Raw genomic sequence first — 20,685 nt, forward strand, 5'->3', positions numbered from 1 at the left:
AAAAGATTGGGAACCCCTGAATTAGGTGATCTGAATCCATGCTAAGACTTCCAGTTTCCTTCCTTCCTTCCTTCCTTCCTTCCTTCCTTCCTTCCTTCCTTCCTTCCTTCCTTCCTTCCTTCCTTCCTTCCTTCCTTCCTTTCCATAGTTGTCCATGTTCCAAACATCTATTCACAAAAATAATCCTGTGAAAAGAATGGGCTGATAAAGGCTCAAAGTCATCCAGTACCTCCATTCATGAGGGTAGACTTGAATTTGGGTCTCCTTTTAGTCTCTCAGTTTATCCACTATTATGCTGGATATTGGATTAATGCTTTGGATCTTTGCTATCAGCTGCGCTTCCATGTCTGTAGTTAAGTAAGATATATTGTAATCCAACATGTCTGGAAGATGCCCCTATTGCAGGGGTGTCAAACTGGTGGCCTGCAGGCCGGATGCATCACACGCAGGCCACACCGACCCCAGCTCCATGAAGGGGGGAAACGTGAAACGTCACACGACGGCAACATGCTGCAGTGAATTTGACACTCATACCCTATTGGGAGGACAGTACAATCTATATTGGTTGGGACCTGTGAATGTGAAAGCATAGCATTATACCTGCTTCCATAACCATGAAGCATTCTGCATTTAATAAAGACATAGTATGAGAGTCCCAGCATCACTGATTCGTCTGGCTTTCAGTTCATGCCTAAGAGCTTCTTGAAATTAAATCACAGATTTGCTAGCACAATAACCCTAAGGCACTTTTTTTTTTTAAATTGTTAAATACCGCCTGTACAATTCAATGCAGGATCTTCTAAGCAAAGAGCTGTTGCTTAGGGTGGACTAGAACCTGGGTCTCCCATTCTTGTCCAACACTTTAACCCAGTGTTTCTCAAATCTCAGCAACTTTAACATGTGCAAACTCCCAGTTCCCCAGCCACCCCCAGAGTTCAGAAACGTTGCCTTAATCATTCATGTCAATGCATGCTGCTTTGTACCCTGCTCCTTTGGAGCATGAGTCTTCAACCTTGGCAACTTTAAGCCTGGCGGACTTCAACTCCCAGAATTCCTCAGCCAGCAAAGCTGCCAAGGTTGGAGACCCCTGCTTTGGAGTGTTTCCCATTCAACTTTTTCTGGGGACTTAAGGAAGTGCTAATTTTCATCACCTTTCTTAAAATATAGAACAGAACAGAGAACTTCACACAGCAGTGTTTGGGGTTTTTTTAAAAAGAAAAATGCTTACGTATTATAAGATTTTAATTTTTTATGAGTACTTTGGTATGCAATAGCAGGATCATGGTTGCTCTGACAAGTGAACAAGATTTACACTGGTCTCACAGCCCATTAAACATATTGCCCTTGAATTTATTTAACGACTTTCTCTATTATATTTTCTTCTTGACTGTTCAAAAACAATACGATAACCCATAAAGTCTGCGCTCCTTATTAAAGGTATGTTTTCTATTGAACTTCGAGAAATATTCTTCAGTAAGCGAACGTGACTGAGCTTTCTACTCGTCTGCTGCAAAACAAATCCTTACGTATTTGCCACGTTTTATCTAAACGTGTTTGCCCGTTTGCCACCGGAATAAAGGCTCATTCATTGCCCGTTGCCATTCTAACGATTCACATCAATGCTGTAGTTCACCATGATTAACCCACGTTAAGTCCAGCGTCTACAAACCAAAGTTGCAAAGCTAAAGCGGTGCTCTAAAATTTAAATCGTCAAGCGCGATCTGTCCCCTTCCCATAATACCAGCTACCTACCTCTCAAAGAAAAGCACGGAAGTATTAACATACACCAGGGCTTTTGAAAAACTACATTTCCCAGAATACCTTGAACAGACATGCGCACCAAGCTGCCCTGGTGTATATAAGGACGCGACGCAGACGCACGCGTTCTTTTTGGAGCCTTTCTCCAAGGTAAGTAGGTGGGATCTCTGCGGACGATGGAGCTTGGCAATCCGCCGCCATCTGCCATGTTCTTGGTTGTTCGCGAGATTTTAGCTTGCCTCACCCATTTCTCCTCTCCCCTTTTCTTTTTTTCTCCCTAAATTATCCCCGCTTACTTTCCCTTAAGATTATGCAAAATGTATTTAGGGGTCTTCCCCGTGCATTCTTCTTTCACGGTACTCTTCTTCCCAGGATGCGATCTTAGCGCTTGAAAGTTTAATTTGGTGCTCATGATGACTTAGGACTTTTTTCCCCATCAGAGCGGAAGTGTTGAATTCCTTGCTGTTAGCCAGAATTTGTCTGACTGCACCAAATGTACCGTGGGGAGTAAGAACGGGGGCTGGCTGGGAATTGATAACACTTCGCTTTTGTTAGGATGTGGACTGATGTTTCTATCTTGGATCTTTCTGTGTTTTAGGCAAGGGAAGAATTCTGTGAAGGATGTACGGAGGAAGCTCTTGCAAAACTGCCCAAGTTGAAAGATGTGGAATCACCTAAAGTACCATTATCAGTTCTGTGGCGAACATTTTTTTTAAAAAAGGACAAGTGAGTTTCTGTTGCTTATTTTTAGTTAGTTTAGCAAAAACATGTTATCAACTTACAACAGTGAAGGGTGATCCATATGGAAGTTTTTGACTCCTGGCCACTGCCTGTATGTATCCCTGCAGTTTTCTTGGTAAACCTGTGTAGGAATTTAGCACCCACCCCCCTCCTAGAAGAATGAAATATTCTAGGAAATATTTTAAAAAAGCAGAATATTATACCTTCCTGGATGAGAAATGGAGAAACATATTTTAAAGACAAAGGAGCTCCCTGCAACTTCCTGACCCCCCCCCCACCTTTGTCAATGGGCCATTAAAAGCCTCAGCTAAGCTCACTCATTCTCCCCACCTTTGTCAATGGGCAATTAAGGCTTCAACCAAGCTCACTCAATCCCCCCATGATTTGCAACACAATACAACTGAAACTCACCACATGGCATGGCTCAAGCAAGCTTGAGAGACAGCCAGCAAGGCTAGCTAAGACCCCCACCCCCTGGGAGTCTGACAACCAATCAGGATACTCTTCCTGTGCCCCAGAAAGGTCAGAGCTCAGAAAAAGCATAAAACCAGGGAGCACACAGGATCTCGGCCCTTTCTGTTCAGGAACTCAAGCCATGTGATCCTGACCACCATTAAACCATCTTTCCAAGCAGCCTCCATGTTTCCAGTGTCTTTGTCCCCACTTGGAACTGAACCCAGATGGATATTTCTTCCAACACCTGCCTGAGGAATTTTTGGGAATTAAAGTTGCGAAGGTTGTGAAACACTGAGGTGAAGAGTTGCTCTAAACTAAACCATTCCTTCAGTGGGTGGATGGCACTGAGGCATTCCCTGCTAAGCTTTATGCTTTTAAGTAGCACCACAAAGCATTTTCTATTGACACAGAATACTTTTCCTCTTTTTATTATTTCTTTTTGTAAATCTGTTTGATTACATTGCATATTGGCTTATTCATTCTTGTAAGCGTTTTTAAAATAGGTGCTAATTTTTACATTTTGGGTTGCTGAAATTTCCATAGGAATTCTTTTCAAAAGCAATCTGGAATACGTAATGCGTTAGTGGATAACCATTTTAATTAAATAATTTAAGGTACCTGTACATTTTTGCTTACGTGTAATTTTTTAGAGTAGAATGAGCTGGAAGGGACCTTTGAGGTCCTAGTCCAGCCCCCTGCTTAGGCAGGAAAACTTATACCATTTCAGATAAGTGACTGGACTCTTAAAAACATCCAGTGATGGAGTGCCCACAATTTCTGAAGGCAAGCTGTTCCATTGGTTAATTGTCCTCACTGTTAGGAAGTTTCTCCTTAATTCCAGGTTGTTTCTCTCTGATTAGCTTCCAACCATTGTTTCTTGTCCTGCCCTCTGGTGCTTTGGAGAATAATTTCTTTGTGAAGGTTAGATTGGCAAATTGGGGGGGGGACTTTGAAACAAGGAAATTACAGTTATGGTTGCAAATGCTCTGGGAATACTCCCTCTTCTAATGTACGTTTAGAGCTGATGTATGTGATGACTAAAGCTTTTTTCCCCATCAGAGCGATACTGTTGATCTTACTGTATTAGCCAGTCTTTGTCTGATACATCAGCTGGAGGTATCTGCTTATTCTTCTCCAGGCAGACCAGCCCATGATGTAACTGATGAGTCTATTGTGTCATTTTAGGATTCAAGTGAATCAATGAAGAAATAGAATTCTTGCACCAGATGGATGAAAAAGAGGAGTCACGTAAACCTAAGAAAAACTGAGTTGATTGTTTCAAGCACATCCAGTAAGTTTAGAGGTAAGAATGTTTTTATGTTAAGTTATTAAATTTACTTATTAAAAGTAATCTCAGTAACCTGTTCCCTAAATAGAACCTTCAGAAGGACTCTGAAATGTTACATTTCCCTCCTGGGCAATGCTGTTCTGACCAATGGTTTTCAAGACAATTTAGTTCTAGAACAACCTTCAAACCAGAATGGTTGTTTTAACCTGGTCCTAGAGGATATAGCAGCATTTTGGAGTTCTTTGGAATTGAGTGCTTTGCTTTTCCCTGTATAATGACTTTGCTGGAGACTCTACCATAGAATATCCTGGAACAAATTCTGCCTCATGGGAGAGCACAAATTTACAGAGAAAGACTGTAAAATGTGCCGTATATGAATTATCTGGTCAACTTTGTTTTAAAGATTTTGGAAAGGCTACATAACTTTTTTTTTTGCGGCTAAAGAATGAGGTATTAAAAGCTTCAAGTTGAAGTCAAATTCTTAAAACTCAATGGATCAATTGACTGAGAAAATGTGGGTGGAAAGAACTTGGAAATTCTATTTGAGATTGATAAAATCTGTTCATAAAGCTGGCTCAGGTGCACACATTTGTTGCAAATTGACTGAAAAGGTAGTTCCTAGGAAAACAATTATTCAGCATTTTTCTTTAGTTCTCTCTGCTGAGAACTGTATTGGTAAATGGTAAATTGGTAAATGGAGAAGGATACAAGCCACAGTTTGGTTGTGGCTTGTTTGAACAGTGTTTTGGCAGTGTGATGTATTGCAGTTGCTTGGGCTCATTAGCTCTGGTCAGTATGGGCAGTACCTGGGAAATTTTCCACTCCTGATTTAAACTGCTTAGAATTTGTGTAAGCTTGCATCTGGTAGGAATCATTGGGCATTTGTTGAAAACAAAGTTTTCATTTACTTAGAACGGAATGGAATGGAATAGAAAATAGAACAGAATTTTTATTGGCCAAGTGTGCTTGGACACACAAGGAATTTGTCTTGGTGCATATGCTCTCAGTGTACATAAAAGAAAATATACCTTCGTCAAGGTACAACACTTACAACACTTAATGATAGTCATAGGGTACAAATTTAACAATAATACAACACTTAATGATAGTCATAGGCATAAGAAAAAGAGTAAGAAATTAATGAGCCTGGAGTTTATATTGTGCTAAACTGGTGCAGTGTTGCATGTAAAATAACCTCAATTATAAAATGAATACTTTGACTGAGAGTTTGATTGCAGTTGCCAGATTTGTATAGTTATTAAAACTGCCACAAAACTTAATCAGACTCTAATTGAAAGAATCAAAAGATAATAGCTATTCTATGTGATTGTCTTCTATCAAGCGTGCTTGAAAAGTCCAAGTACTCTTTAAGACAAAGGGACTGCAAAACATGTAGCTCAGTGGTACATGATGACTATTTCTTTTTTCCCCATCATATCGACTATGCTGATCAAGCATGTGTTCTAGCCAAATAGCCTGATTCCACTGATGTCCAAGTCTTAGTGTTGCACTTTTTATATTTGAAGCCAGACGCAAATCTTAATTCATGTGGCTTATTTTTCAGGAGAGAGGTGGTTGGTCAGACGCACTGGTGATGAAAGAAGCTGCATCACATTTTTCTGGGATTGCTGGTCCAGAAAGGTTTGTTTTACTTAGCATACAAATGTGTGCATTCATACCTTTTTTATAAAATTACTTTGGAACAGTATATATTATATCTTTAAAGTATCCACTGTATGTATGATACAGTGAGTTACAGTGATCTCATTTGATATAATTAATGGTGCTTTTTCTCTTACTGGTCCATTATCAACAACTTCCAGGCATCCACCATCTCCTGATGAAATCATCAACATTTCCTGCGACGGCCCTGAGTTCAAGAACAGTGATAGTTCGGTGGCCCCATGCTTCTGCAGAGTCATTTGCAAGAGTGAAACCATCATAAACCATAAGAAACTTCGTTCACGGCCCGACCTGTTCATACTACAACATGCCCACGCCTGCAAGCTCCACTCTGAGCTCAAAAGACAAAAGTTGACAAGGTTGGAGACCCCTGGTCTAAACTCAATTTATGGCCTACAGCAGGGATGTCCAAACTTGGCCCCTTGAAGAGTGGTGGACTTCAACTCCCAGAATTCCCCCAGCCAGCAACTTGCTCATATTTATAGCTCATGCTGGCTGGGGAATTCTGGGAGTTGAAGTCCACCACTCTTCAAGGGGCCAAGTTTGGACACCCCTGGCCTACAGGTTAAAGAACCTTTTTTCAAGTCACCACAGCATGATTGATTTTTGTCTTAGTTTATGTCCTTGCAAAGAAGGTCATAATGATGGGACTCCAAATTATAACTTTAAAAAAATGAACTATGATCTCATAGCTGCCGGCCTCGCATTCCTTGATTGGCACCTTCTGTTCACAGGTTGTAATACTGCAGAAGACCATTATACTACTTTTTTAATCGAAGTCAATAGTGTCATTAACCTATATGTACCAATAATGCCTAAAGCAAAAATAAATAAATTACCCATAACAATAAAAGCTACGATCAAGAAAAAATCTCTGGCAAGAAAACAAAATTGGCTATGTAGCTAATTTTAAAAACCTCTATAAAGCCTTATGCCGCCAGATAAAGGCAGAATGTACCAATCATTGCAAACAGGAGGAATCCACCTGAGCCTTCTATAATTTCATAAATGCCAAACTTAAAAGACTCGAAAACTCACCCTAATTAAAAGGGCCTAATGGGGAAGACTTAACAATGAAGCTGTTAAAGGCCAACCTCTTCAGTATGTTCTTCAGTTCAGTCTTTGTCAACAGCAATGGCTATTGCCCCATATTTCCTAGTCATACCATAACTAATTGTTCACAATTTATTACATATTGATTTTATAGTAGATAACACTGAAATGGCACTACGTAACTTAAAGCCATCTCTGTCTCTTGGCCCTGATGGATTATGTGCCTACTTTTTAAAACAACATGCCACTGCCATAGCTAAGCCTCTACACAATCTTTTAGGTATCTTTCAGAACCAGCTCCTTGGCCAACCTATGGTCATTGGCCACAGTCTTTAAAAAGGGAGACCCTAATCTAGTTGAAAATTACAGACCAATCTCATTGTCTTGCATCACCTGTAAAGTCATGGGATCAATTAAACTAGTCCACCACTCTCCACTTAGAGACAAGCAACCTGCTTTCTAACAAGCAGTTAAAAAATTGTCCTGTAATCTGCAACTCCTACATTGCAGAATCATTTGGATCACTGCAGAATCATTTGGATCACATATCTTGATCAGGGTAAACAATAGGCGCAATTTACATAGACTTCTGCAAAGCCTTTGATTCAATGTTGCATGACAGACATGTTATATATTATTATCTGGACTTGCTGGGATACCATCTGGACTTGCCGAGATAAACTGCCTGCCATTCGTTGAGACTGTTATGTTTTCACCAGTGGAACTTCTTGGTCTGCGAGACTCCCCCCTCACAGATGTGGCCCTCCACTCTATCGAGGGCCTACCTCGATGACTGAGTTTGGAATCCCGAGAACCATGCTGCAAAGAAGGGATTGAGGGGTTTTTTAAAATTGTCTTTTAAAACTTTAATTTTAAACAATTCTAATAAAGGGTTTTTAAGGGGAGGGAGGGCTAGGATGGGTTTTGGGGGAAACCCGTTAGGGCCATGGCTTGACCCTGCGATGGTTCGCGGTATAGATGTTATAGGTTCAGAGGTGATGGAGGAGGCGGGAGCTCGATCTAAAGAGGGCTATTCCATCTGCTCGGTAAATGGGAGGGGCAGTGCATGCTCGCTGTTTGAGAGTGATAGCGCACTCCAGTCCCCCTGACTTCTCATTCCCCGGGTGGCTTGAATCCTCAGAGGCTGGGCCTTCAGCTGATATTATGTAATGCCAGGTCCATGGTGAATAAAGCCCCCCTCATTTTTGATCTTATACAAGAGGGGGGATGCGGATCTGATGGGCATTTCAGAGACCTGGTTGGGCGTGGAAGGGGGGGTGCCCCTTGTTGAAATGTGCCCACCAGGCTTCCGAGCATTCCATCAGCTGAGGGGCGGGGGGGGGCGGTTATAATTAAAAAAGGTCTTGAGCCGAAGGAGGTCACTATTCCTCAGCCAGATGCGAGTCCCTTTTGTGAAGTGGGGCCAAGGAGTACAGATGGGCCTGCTGATTACGTACCTGGCTCCTTGCTACCTGCCCGAGCTACTGGATGCGATAGCCGGGATGGCGGTTGACACCCCCAGACTTATGGTTATGGGGGATTTCAACCTGCTGACGGTGAAACATCAGTCGTGGCTCGGGAGTTCATGGCTTCCGTGACAGCCTTGGACCTGACCCAGTTAGTTAATGGTCCCACTCACATTGGGGGAAACACTCTGGATCTGATTTTAGTCTCTGGACATTGGTTGAATGATCTAGAAGTAGGGGATTTAGTTACCAAACCCCTGTCATGGTCAGATCATTCACTCCTTCAACTCGAATTTCGAACCGCCAACCCCCACCACAGGGAGACGGAGCCGACTAGCTGGTTCCGTCCCAGGCGCCAGATGGACCCGGAGAGGTTTCTGATGGAGCTTGGGCCATTTCCTGAGGATTTAGCTCACGGCTCGGCTGAAGAACTATTGGCCGCCTGGGAAAGGGCGGCCAGTGAGGCTTTGGACCGCATTGTGCCTTTACGGCCTCTGACCCAGCCGGTCTCAACTGGCTCCTTGGTATTCTGAGGAGCTGAGAGAGATGAAGCGCTGGAAAAGATGCCTAGAGAGTGGTTGGAGGGCCAGTCGTTCCGAATCCTAGTAAGGTCTCATATTCAGACCTGCTTAGTGGCGGTAAGAGCGGCAAAACGTATTTTTCCATTCTTATTGCATCGGCAGAGAATTGCCCAGCCGCCCTGTTTAGGGTGACCCGCTCCCTCCTCCATCTAGGAGCACGGGAGGACCCCTTGCAAGGGCGTGCTGAGGATTTTGGAAAATATCTGCACGAAAAAATCGCTCAGATTCGGGATGGTTTGGACTCTGTCTGGGTGGATTCGGGCGGGATGACGGAGATAGGTCTTGAGGATGTTATCTGGGAAGAGTTCGATACAGTTGTTTCTGAAGACATGGACAGGATACTGGGGAGGCTGAACGCGACCACATGTTTATTGGACCCGTGTCCCTCCTGGCTGGTATTGACCACCCAGGAGGTTACACGAGGCTGGCTTCAGGGAATTGTCAACGCTTCCTTGACAGAGGGTGTCTTCCCTCTCCTCAAGAAGCCCTCCCTGGATCCAGCTGTTTTAGCGAACTATCGTCCTGTCTCCAACCTTCGCTTTGTGGCGAAGGTTTTAGAGAGTGTGGTGGCGCGACAACTCCCACAGTACCTGGATGAAACTGCCTATCTCGACCCGTCTCAGTCTGGCTTCCGGCCTGGGTACAGCACGGAAACTGCATTGGTCGCGTTGGTGGATGATCTCTGGAGGGCTCGGGACAGGGGCTGTTCCTCTGTCCTGATCCTATTAGATCTTTCAGCGGCTTTCAATACATCGACCATGGTATTCTACTTCGACGGTTGGAGGGGTTAGGAGTGGGGGGCACCGTTCTGCGGTGGTTCTCCTATCTTTCTGACCGGTTGCAGACGGTGTTGGCAGAAGGGCAGAGATCGGCCGCGAGGCGCCTCTTATGTGGGGTGCCACAGGGGTCAGTTTTCTCGCTTCTTCCGTTCAACATCTATGTGAAGCCACTAAGTGAGATCATCCGTGGTTTTGGGGTGTGATGTCATCTGTACGCTGACGATACTCAGCTATACATTTCCACCTCAAACCATCCCAACAATGCCGTTGAAGTGATGTCCCGGTGTCTGGAGGCCATGCGGGTCTGGATGGGGAGAAACAGGCTTCGACTCAACCCTTTCAAGACTGAGTGGCTATGGATGCTGGCGTCCCGGTATAGCCAGCTGACGCCATCGCTGGCTATTGGGGGCGAGTCATTGGCACCATGGAGAGGGCTCGCAATCTAGGCGTCCTCCTGGATGTACAGCTGTCTTTAGAAGAGCATATGACGGCCGTTGCCAGGGGGGCTTTTTATCAGGTTCGCCTGATACGCCAGTTGTGTCCCTTTCTGGACCGGGATTCCCTATGCATGGTCACTCATGCTCTCATCACTTCCTGCCTGGACTACTGTAACACTCTCTACATGGAGCTCCCCTTGAAGAGCACCCGGAGGCTCCAACTGGTTCAGAACGCAGCCGCGCGGATAATAGTGGGAGCAACTCGAGGTTCCCATGTAACACCTATCCTGCCCGAGCTGCACTGGCTTCCGGTGGTCTTCCGGGTGCAATTCAAGGTGTTGGTTATCACCTTTAAAGCGCTCCATGGTATAGGACCGGGTTATCTATGAGATCGTGTGCTGCGATCAATAGCCTCCCATCGACCCGTGCGCTCCCATAGAGGGAGTCTCCTCAGGGTGCCGTCGGTCAAACAATGTAGACTGGCGACCCCCAGGGGGAGAGCCTTCTCTGGGGGCTCCTGCCCTTGGAATGAACTGCCTCCGAGGTTACGTCAACTTCCTAATCTCCAGACCTTTTGCCACGAGCTAAAGACCTTCCTGTTCAATCTTGCAGGGCTGGCTTAATGAAGTTTTTTATTGGGGTTTTAATATAGTTTTATTATAATTTTTTCAGTCTTTAATTAGTTTTTAAATGCTTTTTTAACTTTTTGATTTGTACTTTTTACCATGGCTGTAAACCGCCCTGAGTCCTTCGGGAGAAGGGCGGTATATAAATTAAACAAATAAATAAAAATAAATAAAACTAAGTTCTAACACTAACAGCATTGCGAAAAAAGCATTAAGAATTATTAACCTCATTGCATATATTAATTGGCAAGATTAGTATTTGTTCAAAAATGGAAGTGTAAAGAAATACCTTCAAAAAGAAGTAAGCAAAATTTACAACTACAGAGATGGACAGACTTTAGAACTCAAAAGACAAAAGTGAATCAAGGTACTATGAAGTCTGGAGTAAATTCTATGACTGGCTTGATAGGAGGAAGAATGTGAAAAATGAGATAATGAATGGGAATGTATATATCAATGTATATTGTACTTGTGAGGGTATAATAGATTTATTAAATGTGTATATAGCTATAGGGGTAGTAATATAGCGTATACTTGATATATAAGCAATTAAGAGATATGTAAATTTGTATATAGACTGAGGAATATATGATTTAGTAATTTAAACTTGACGTAAATGTTAGAAACCAGAGACTTAAAGCAAGGTCCATTGTTTTTGTTTGTTTTTAAAACCAATAAAATTTTTCTATTTAAAAAAAAAGTATTGTTAACCTAATTTTGCGAAGCTGCTTCTCCGGTAATATTGTATTGCTAACTAGGGCATACAAAACCCTTGCCAGACCAATTCTTGAATACAGCTTGTCTGCCTAGAATCCACACTATTTCGGACATTAACATGATTGAGCGGGTCCAGAGGTATTTCACGAGAAGAATCCTCCACTACTCTACTCATAATAGAACAAGTCATGCATATGTGAACTGAGCACTTAAGTTGGTGGAAAGTATTTAGGGTTTTTATTCATTTCTGCTACCTTAAACTCATTCTGAACATTTTTTTAAAAACGGATTCTTGACTTCCGTGTGATGTTAACAAGAGCAACATGTTGACTGGAAGTTAATTTGAATTCAGTAGTGTTGATGCTCAATAAATAATTTACACTATAGCAACATTAAACGGTGTAAGTCTTCAATGGAGAACAAACTCAGTTGTTTTTTTTCTCTGCTGAGCCAGGCTCTGAGTTCATACATTCAGAGCTGGCCCCATATGAGCAGGGGCTGTAGTTGTTTGTTGGGAGTTAACAAAGAATGTATCTTGGTAGGACATTTTTTAGTGTAGTATGCCTACAGTATGACATCATCAAGTAGTAGAACCTTGGAACAATTGAGTAAAAGGTTGATGTTTAAGCTATGATCCCACATTTCTTAAATTTGTTAGATACCCTTTTCATTCAAGAGCTCAAGATACATAGTGCTTTCTCTCATGTTCCCCCAGTGTTGTAGGTTGGACTGAGAATGATTGGCCCAAAGTCACCCCTGCTGAAGAAAGTGGGCTAGAATCTGGATCTCCGAATTGCTGATAAGATGAGCTCTTGGGTTACACCACTGATATAGTGTAACCCCAGAACTTTGCAGGAGGGAATGTCAGAATTACAGTATTTGCATATTAAGCTGGAGTGGGGTCCTGATGTAGATCATTGATAGTCAAAGTTGGGAGATATATTTATTCCAATTTATATAGCTGCCCATCTAATGTATAACTGGGCAGCTTAAAGACATGTCAGTTCGCCCAGGGGACCTTGAGAAAGAATTTTTTTTCTCTTGATGTGCGTGAGCCAGACTGCAACGTGAGCACCAAAATAGGTGCTATTTAGAAGTGGGTTTCAGCAGGTTCTGACCAGTTCTGGAGAACCGGTAGCAGAAATTTTGAGTAGTTTGGAGAACCGGTAGTAAAAATTCTGACTGTCCCCACCCCTCATCTATTCTCTGCCTCCCAATTCCCAGCTGATCGGAGGAAATGGGGATTTTTGCCTTAACCTTCCCCTGGAGTGGGTAGGAATGGAGATTTTACAGTATCCTTCCCTTGCCATGCCCACCAAGCCACACCCACAGAACTGGTAGTAAAAAATTTTGAAACCTGCCACTAATGCTATTTGTGTTCCTTGAAGAACGTGCGTGCTTGTTCTTTGCACTATCTGAGATGCTACATTGGGTAAAATATGGTAAGTTTTTGCTGAAAGTGTAGATGTAAACAGCCCTCTGGGTATGAGACGATTGGATCTTAATTGCTATTCATATTCACAAAGAAGATGGCAAAATAAGATGGTGTGTTTTTACATACATGCAGCCAATGCAGTCAAGAATTGATTATTGCAGTGGCTCCCAACCTTTTGGGCACCAGGGACCGGTTCCACGGAGAGAGGTTTTTCCATGGACTGGAGGGGATGTGGTTACATGTGCTGCCCGCATCCTGTGGGTGGGGCTGGTTTGCATAGCCCAGTTTCTGGCATGCCATGGCCTGATGCTAGTCCATGGACCAGGGGTCAGGGACCCTTGGATTATAGGATGAACCAGGCATTGGACTGAATGTTAAATGCATCCTTAGTGAAGCAGCAAACTTCAGCATTGTGGAATTATCATGAACAGTATTATTAGCTTTTCCTTTATACAATTTAAATTTTACACCCTGCCTTTCGATGGGAAGACTTAAAAGTGGTTTAATAATACAGTATATGAAAAACAACTGCTCAGCAACACAACTTAAATTTTCAGTTATCACAGAGACCTATCAAATTTGTGATCTTCCAAGTCACAAATACCCAATTGTCTTCTGTCTCTTGGCTATTGTCTCCCTTATGCTTTGTAAATCCAGGGATCTCTGGAAAAGAGTTTTGACATCAGGGTAGACAGCTGAAGTTTCCTTCTCTGTCTGATGCTGATGCTCACAGTTTATTGCTTTCAAAATTACCATCTTGCTTATAAGTAGATGTTATTTAAATATATTATGGAAAATTTAACACTCCTTCACTCCTCTTAAGGTATGTCAAGATTAATATTTACATCAGTGGTTAAAGCTCACGTAATGTAATGTTTCTTCTTAGCAATTTTTAAAATGTGTGTACTTCAAGTCTCAATAGGGGATGCAGTTTGAATCCCTAGTGCCGCGTAACGGAGTGAGCTGTTTCTTGTCCCACCTTCTGCCAACCTAGCAGTTCGAGAGCATGTAAAAATGCAAGTAGAAAAATAGGGACCACCTTGATGGGAAAGTAACAGCATTCCATGTGCCTTCTGCATTTAGTCATGCTGGCCATATGACCACGGAGGCATCTTCGGACAGCGCTGGCTCTTCGGCTTTGAAACAGAGATGAGCACTGCCCCCTAGAGTCAGGAACGACTAGCTCCTATGCGAGGGGAATCTTTACTTCAAGTCTCAGAATTCCAGGAAACTGAGTGGGATCTGAAGTTAGAAAGGGCAGGATTTAGAGATAATTTATGACGTCAAAAAAATCTGAACATTTTTTGAGCTTGCCTTTGGCCAAATTTGCTTAATTACTGTATGATTCGCTTAAGAACATGGCAAAAAAAGAACAAGTGGGTGTGACTCACTTTACTGCCTTGTTTAGCAACAGAAATTCTTGACTCTATAAAAACGCCTCTAGTCAGGGCATGTGATGTATGTTGCTGTTTGTTTAGATGTGGGAACAAAGTAAATGATTCATTGTAGGTACTTTGGAGGGAAAAATTTTAATAATTACATTCACAAGGATATACTTAAATAGATTTAGTTACATAAGTATGTACCTCTTGCATCAGACAAAGTTTGGTGGGGGTTGCTTTTTTGTGGCTTCAACTTAAAGAGCTGCTGAATTCAAAAGCAGACTTACACCTTAGCTTGATACTGCCCCAATATGAATTATGCAGTTAAGATAAATCCCAAACACTACGCCTGCTTTTAGCTTTTTGTTTTGGCTTTGCATTTTGTGTTAAGACTTCAGAGGGTGCTGTTTGCCCACTTTTTGCTCAGATGCAAAGAGCATTTACATCAAACAGTTCGCTATTTCACATGCATTTTGCTTTTCATTTGGATGGGAGACATAATTGGTTTATCGATAACATATTTTTATGTCTTTACTTTCTATTAATGGGAGGAACACACCCATTTACTGCATGTCCTTTAAATTGCAGAGTGAAAGCTATTTTAGGTTTCAATGGATAATTCAAAGCTATTCTACCTCACTGGAAGAGTTTTCTTTACACAGTCACTGAACAGCATTCTTAAGGAAGAGCCACTGACAAACTTGGCATTGCAGGGATGTGATGCAGTCATGTTGTGTGTTGCGATGCAGGTTGACATTTTTGACAAGACTGGTGGAGTCTGGATCTGTAAATTGTTTATTTATTTATTTATTTATTTTATTTATTTTGTCAAACACAACAGTATATATAAGTATAAGCATGAAATAACCATACAAATTATTATTATTAATTTATTTTTATTTATTTGCATTTATATCCCGCCCTTCTCCGCAGACTCAGGGCGGCTTACACTATGTTAGCAATAGTCTTCATCCTATTTGTATATTTGTATACAAAGTCAACTTATTTTCCCCCATGTCAATATCAAAATACAAACTCAAATGCTCATTTATTTTATTATTTTATTTATTATTATTATTTATTATTATTTATTTATTTATTAAATTGGATACAATCAAAGGGAACATTAGGACAGGAACGATAGGCATGCTGGTGCTCTTATGCACGCCCCATATAGACCTCTTAGGAATGGGTTGAGGTCAATAGCAGATAGTCTTTGGTTAAAGCTTTGGGGATTTTGGGAAGAGACCAAAGAGTCAGGTAGTTCATTCCAGGCATTAACAACTCTGTTACTGAAGTCATATTTTCTACAATCAAGATTGAAGCGGTTCACATTAAGTTTAAATCTATTGTGTGTTCGTGTATTGTTGCTATTGAAGCTGAAGTAGTCTTCGACAGGAAGGACATTGTAACATATGATTTTATGAGTTATACTCAGGTCATGTCGAAGGTGGCAGAGTTCTAAATTTTCTAAACCCAGGATTTCAAGTCTGGTGGCATAAGGTATTTTGTTGTAATCAGAGGAGTGGAGAAGTCTTCTTGTAAAATATTTCTGGACACGCTCAATTATATTAATGTCCAAAATGAGGTGTGGGTTCCAAACAGGCGAGCTGTATTCGAGAATTGGTCTAGCAAATGTTTTGTATGCTCTGGTTAGTAGTGTAATCTGTTGTGCCTCGCTCGCCCCCCCCCCCCCCGCCGCAGCCGGGCCCTTCTCATCTTCTGTTACCTCAGCCAGAAACGGATAATGAAGACGAACAGCCTGGCATGCCTCCAGCCCCCAGTCCTGGTACCATGCCCGGACAGACCGAGCAAGACGAATGGCCTGGCATGCCTTCAGCCCCCAGTCCTGGCACCATGCCCGTACAAACCAAGCAGATAAACCCCTCCCCCACAGCATGTGAACATGAGGAATATGAGGCCAGTCACGAGCTGGGATTGCCGGCAGCTGGAGGGTGGAGGGATCCACGCTTCCGGAGAATGGAGAGGCGACGTCAGCAAAAGGGAGGGAGGGGCAGGCCTGGATAAGTGCTGAGTCATAGAGCCACACTCCATAGCCTATATAAAGGATCTGCTTTCTGGAATTCTCTGAGTCAGGCAAAGTCTAACTTGGATTGCTGAAGTCACATCCTGGTCTCCTGTCTGCCCTGAGAACTCTGACAGAACTTTGGCAAAGCTGCAGAGGCTTTGCAGCCACGCTTGATACGGACTTCCCCAACCCGGCCGTCAGAGGAGGAGTGGGACACGACATCATCTTTCTGGAGAAGAAGCTACACAAGAGTTTACAACTCTTAAAGCCTTTTTGGCGATGTAGTTGCAGTGGGCTTTGGGACTTAGATCGTTTGATATGAAAACTCCAAGGTCTTTGACGGGGTGAGGGTCATCTACAAGGTAATGTCCATCAAGCTTGTATTTAGTGTTCCGATTCTTTTTTCCAATGTGTAAAACAGCATTTGTTGGTTGAGATTTGTCCCTCTTTCCAAAATATGCCTGGTTTAGAAAGCCACCAATCTAGTCAGATTTCTTTATTGTGGCTTTGATAGCATATGATTCACGCTAATGAGTCAAGAACCACACCTTTTTGAATTATTGGCAGCAAAAAACTAAGATTATGACATCTGGTCTAATCATTCCTTGCAAATAGAAAGGGAAGAAATGGAAATAGTGATTGATTTTATTTCCATGGGTGCCAAATAGACGTGGTATTCAGCCAGTTTGGACCAGTTCGCTCAAACCAGTAGTGGAAATCACAGTGATCCCGCTGCCCCCCCCCCTCCGCCCTGGCTCTGCCATCTTATTTAGGCACCTATTTGAGGCCGGGCGCATGCACGGAAGGTGCACAAGCAAAGCGCATGCACGGAACCCACCAAATATCCATCCAACTTCACCAGGAATAACTTCCCATTATACTTCAACTTTGTTTTCCTTGGGTCTCTTCATCACCACTCCAAAGTCTTCACTTTTACACTTTTTTTTTCAATTGAAAAATTTTATTGGATTTAAAAATAAATAAAAACAATGGACATTGCTCCATGTCTCTGGTTTCTAACATTTACATCAAATTCAAGTTACTATATCATATATTCCTCAGTCTATATACAAATTTACATATCTCCTAATTCCTTATATATCAAGTATATACTATATTACTACCACCCCTACAACTATATACATATTTAATAAATCTATTATACCCTTACAAGTACAATATACATTGATATATACATTTCCAGACATTCATTATCTCTTGTTTTTGGCACTTTAACTCCTCTCAAGCCAGTTGTAGAATTTACTCCAGACCTCATAGTACCTTGATTCGCTTTTGTCTTTGAGTTCTAAAGTAAGTCTGTCCATCTCTGCACAGTTGTAGATTTTGTTTATTACTTCTTTTTCTGAGGGTATTTCTTTACACTTCTATTTTTGAGCAAATGCTAATCTTGCCACGGTTAATATATGCAATGTTAAGTAGGTTAGATTTTTATTGTATTTGCCAATTTTTATTTGTATCATGCCCAATAAGAAAAATTCTGGTTTGACCTCTATTTTGACCGTTAACATCTCTTCTAACCAGCTTCTTATTTGCTGCCAGAATCTTTTTGCTGTTGGGGATTCCCACCACATGTGATAGTATGATCCTAACTCGGTTTCACATTTCCAACAAATTGGAGAGTATTTTTTACTAATTTTTGCCAATCTTGTGGGTGGGAAGTGCCATTCACTTTTACGCTTTTAATGCCATCTAGGCGGAAAACTGGATGAGAAAAGTCATGAGAACACCCATAAAAGTCCTGCTGGCAAAGGAATTCTGGGAGTTGAGGTCCACAAGTCATAAAGGGGCTTAGTTCCCCATCTCTATTCTAGGGAGTCAGGTCATTCAACAAATTGCAGCCTCCTCTCTAACCCCATGGTAATCTTCATGTTATCTTGCTTAGAAATTGTTATTACTGAAATCTATCAAGTGAGCAGATTGTCCCTGGGTGAATTTCTTTGCTATGTTCACTATAGTTAACATAATTACAAGCCATTCAAATTTCTCGGCAGTAGAACATTTATAAAGAGCTAAATAAAGGAGGGAGGAGGGGGATTTCTGAGTATGTGACAAAAAGCACATTTCTCAAGTGTTTTTAATTGTGCGGGACTTCCTGCATTTGTTAGCAGTTTTGAAAATGTCCTGCCCATTTCCGTTCTTGTTGCTGTTTTTCTGAACCTCTCCTTAGTGCACCTTTCTTACAAAGGGTGGTGGTGATTGAATTAAATAAGTTAGCCAAAGTTGTATAATATCACTTATTTAATTTATATGCGCACAAATATTACACACACACACACACAGAGAGAGAGAGAGAGATGAAGAGGTATAACCTTTGAGTCAGCATTGAATGCTGATGACTGACTGGACAACTCCCTGCAGTTTTCCCAGCAAAATTTCAGGAGAGATTTTCCCTTGCCTCCTTCCTAGGGCTGAGTGAAAGTGACTGACCCAAGATCACCCAGCTGACTTTGTTCTTCCCTATATTACATTGTGTTATTTTCTTGATCATCATACAAATTCTAGAGGCAGGGGAAGTGGCCTGGAACACCATGTTTTTTAAGAGCTATACAGAATTTGGAGATGAATCAAAAGTTGGAGTTAAGATTGCCAGGAGAAATATCAACAACCTCAGATATGCAGATGATACCTAATGGCAGAAAGTGAAGAGGAACTAAAGACCCTCTTGATCCAGGTGAAGAACGAGAGTGCAAAAGTTGGCTTGAAACTCAACATTAAGAAAACTAAGATCATGGCATCTGGCCCTCTCAGTTCCTGGCAAATAGATGGGGAAGAAATGGATGTAGTGACAGATTTTATTTTCCTGGGCTCCAAGATCCCCCAACTGCAGCCAAAAAATTAAAAGACGCTTGCTCCTGGGGAGGAAAGCTATGACAAATCTAGACAGCATACTAAAAAGCAAAGACATCACCCTGCCAAAAAAAGTGTGTATAGTCAAGGCTATGGTTTTCCCAGTTGCAATGTATGACTGTGAAAGTTGGACCATAAGGATGTCAGAGAATGAGGTGGCTGGATGGAGTCACTGAAGCAGTAGGCATGAAATTAAATGGACTCCAGAGGATGGTAGAGGACAGGTAGGCCTGGAGGAACGTTGTCCATGGGGTCACGATGGGTCGGACACGACTTTCCAACTAACAACAACAGAATTTGGTGCAGTCTACATAGTCAGAAATCTTGATATAATGACTAAAACAGAGATGCCTTTTGAAATCTTGCCATTTCCATTATTCTGGAGTGTTATCAATGTGATTCTGGATGCCTTTGAATCTGGCTGATCATACTGGTTACCAATGGTCACTGATAAGGGATGCTGAATATTATAATTCATCAACATCAGCAAGGTAAAAATTAGTTTATCAGTATTTTCTAAATCTCAAAAGGGTGACTATTTTACTCTGCATTCTCATCACTTCGTGCACCTTCATTTTCAATGGCCACTTTCTTTCCAGAAAACATGCATAGTTATATAACACAGAGATTTGAAATGGGAAGAATGAATACAGACAACTTTATTTAGCTCCATTGTCTTCACAGTATGTCAAAAACTGGACCACAAAGAGGCTCATAATACCCACTTTCAGATAATGGCCTCATAGACATATCTCCTACTGTGTTACAATTCCATTACCTCTTTGTTTTCCATATTATTGCTTTGAGTGGATAAGTTCACATTTCACTTGAGTTCTACATGGCTGGAATCTATTCCATTCATCTCTGCTGTAATACCGGTAGCAGAGATGTTGTTAATCCAACACTTGTTTTGTTTCGTTTCTGAAAAGCCACGCAAAGGATGGTGGCTCACAAGAAATGCTCATTTTAGCAATACGCTCCTGTGATACAAGGCATTCCCCAAAAGTGTATCTGATCTTGATCTTCATATAAATATGATAGGGCCACAATTGGCCCCCCAGAACTTCCATTGCTAAGTGAGGTCATTAAGTGAGTGATGCTGATTTCGCAACCTATTTTGCCATGGTTATTAAGTGAACCATGTGATTGTTAAGTGAATCCAGCTTCTCCCATTGACTTTGTCAGAAGTCTCACTCAAAAGGTTGCATATGGCCATGAATGCTACAATTCTGCAACCATCATAAATACATGCCAGTTGTCAAGCTCCTGAATTTTGATTATATGATCGTAGGGATGCTACCACAGTTGTAAGTATGAGGACTGATGATGGATCCCCTTTTTCAGTGCCGTGGTAACTTTGAACGATTGTAAATCGAGGATTATCTG

The 20,685-nt window shown here is 41.8% G+C and overlaps 1 long non-coding RNA gene and 3 other non-coding genes across 5 annotated transcripts; all 4 read left to right on the forward strand.

Annotated features, from left to right (window-relative positions):
* The first annotated feature begins 2,158 nt into the window (after window positions 1-2,158).
* On the forward strand, window positions 2,159-2,252 carry LOC131196478 (small nucleolar SNORD12/SNORD106). Its single transcript, XR_009154757.1, has one exon. It is a non-coding gene; the product is annotated as a small nucleolar SNORD12/SNORD106 (small nucleolar RNA).
* An 80-nt stretch (window positions 2,253-2,332) lies between these two features.
* Window positions 2,333-11,495, forward strand: LOC131194389 (uncharacterized). Of its 2 annotated transcripts, XR_009154156.1 has the most exons (5): window positions 2,333-2,484; window positions 4,141-4,258; window positions 5,808-5,884; window positions 6,067-6,285; window positions 6,469-11,495. It is a non-coding gene; the product is annotated as an uncharacterized LOC131194389 (long non-coding RNA). The 2 variants fall into 2 exon arrangements; XR_009154155.1 differs by lacking the exon at window positions 6,469-11,495 and having other exon boundaries at window positions 6,067-6,418.
* On the forward strand, window positions 3,976-4,066 carry LOC131196477 (small nucleolar SNORD12/SNORD106). The gene has a single exon (XR_009154756.1). It is a non-coding gene; the product is annotated as a small nucleolar SNORD12/SNORD106 (small nucleolar RNA).
* LOC131196480 (small nucleolar SNORD12/SNORD106) lies at window positions 5,641-5,732 on the forward strand. Its single transcript, XR_009154758.1, has one exon. It is a non-coding gene; the product is annotated as a small nucleolar SNORD12/SNORD106 (small nucleolar RNA).
* Window positions 11,496-20,685: the final 9,190 nt, after the last annotated feature.

This window comes from Ahaetulla prasina, chromosome 3 (genome assembly GCF_028640845.1).
Source record: "Ahaetulla prasina isolate Xishuangbanna chromosome 3, ASM2864084v1, whole genome shotgun sequence".
NCBI lineage: Eukaryota > Metazoa > Chordata > Lepidosauria > Squamata > Colubridae > Ahaetulla > Ahaetulla prasina.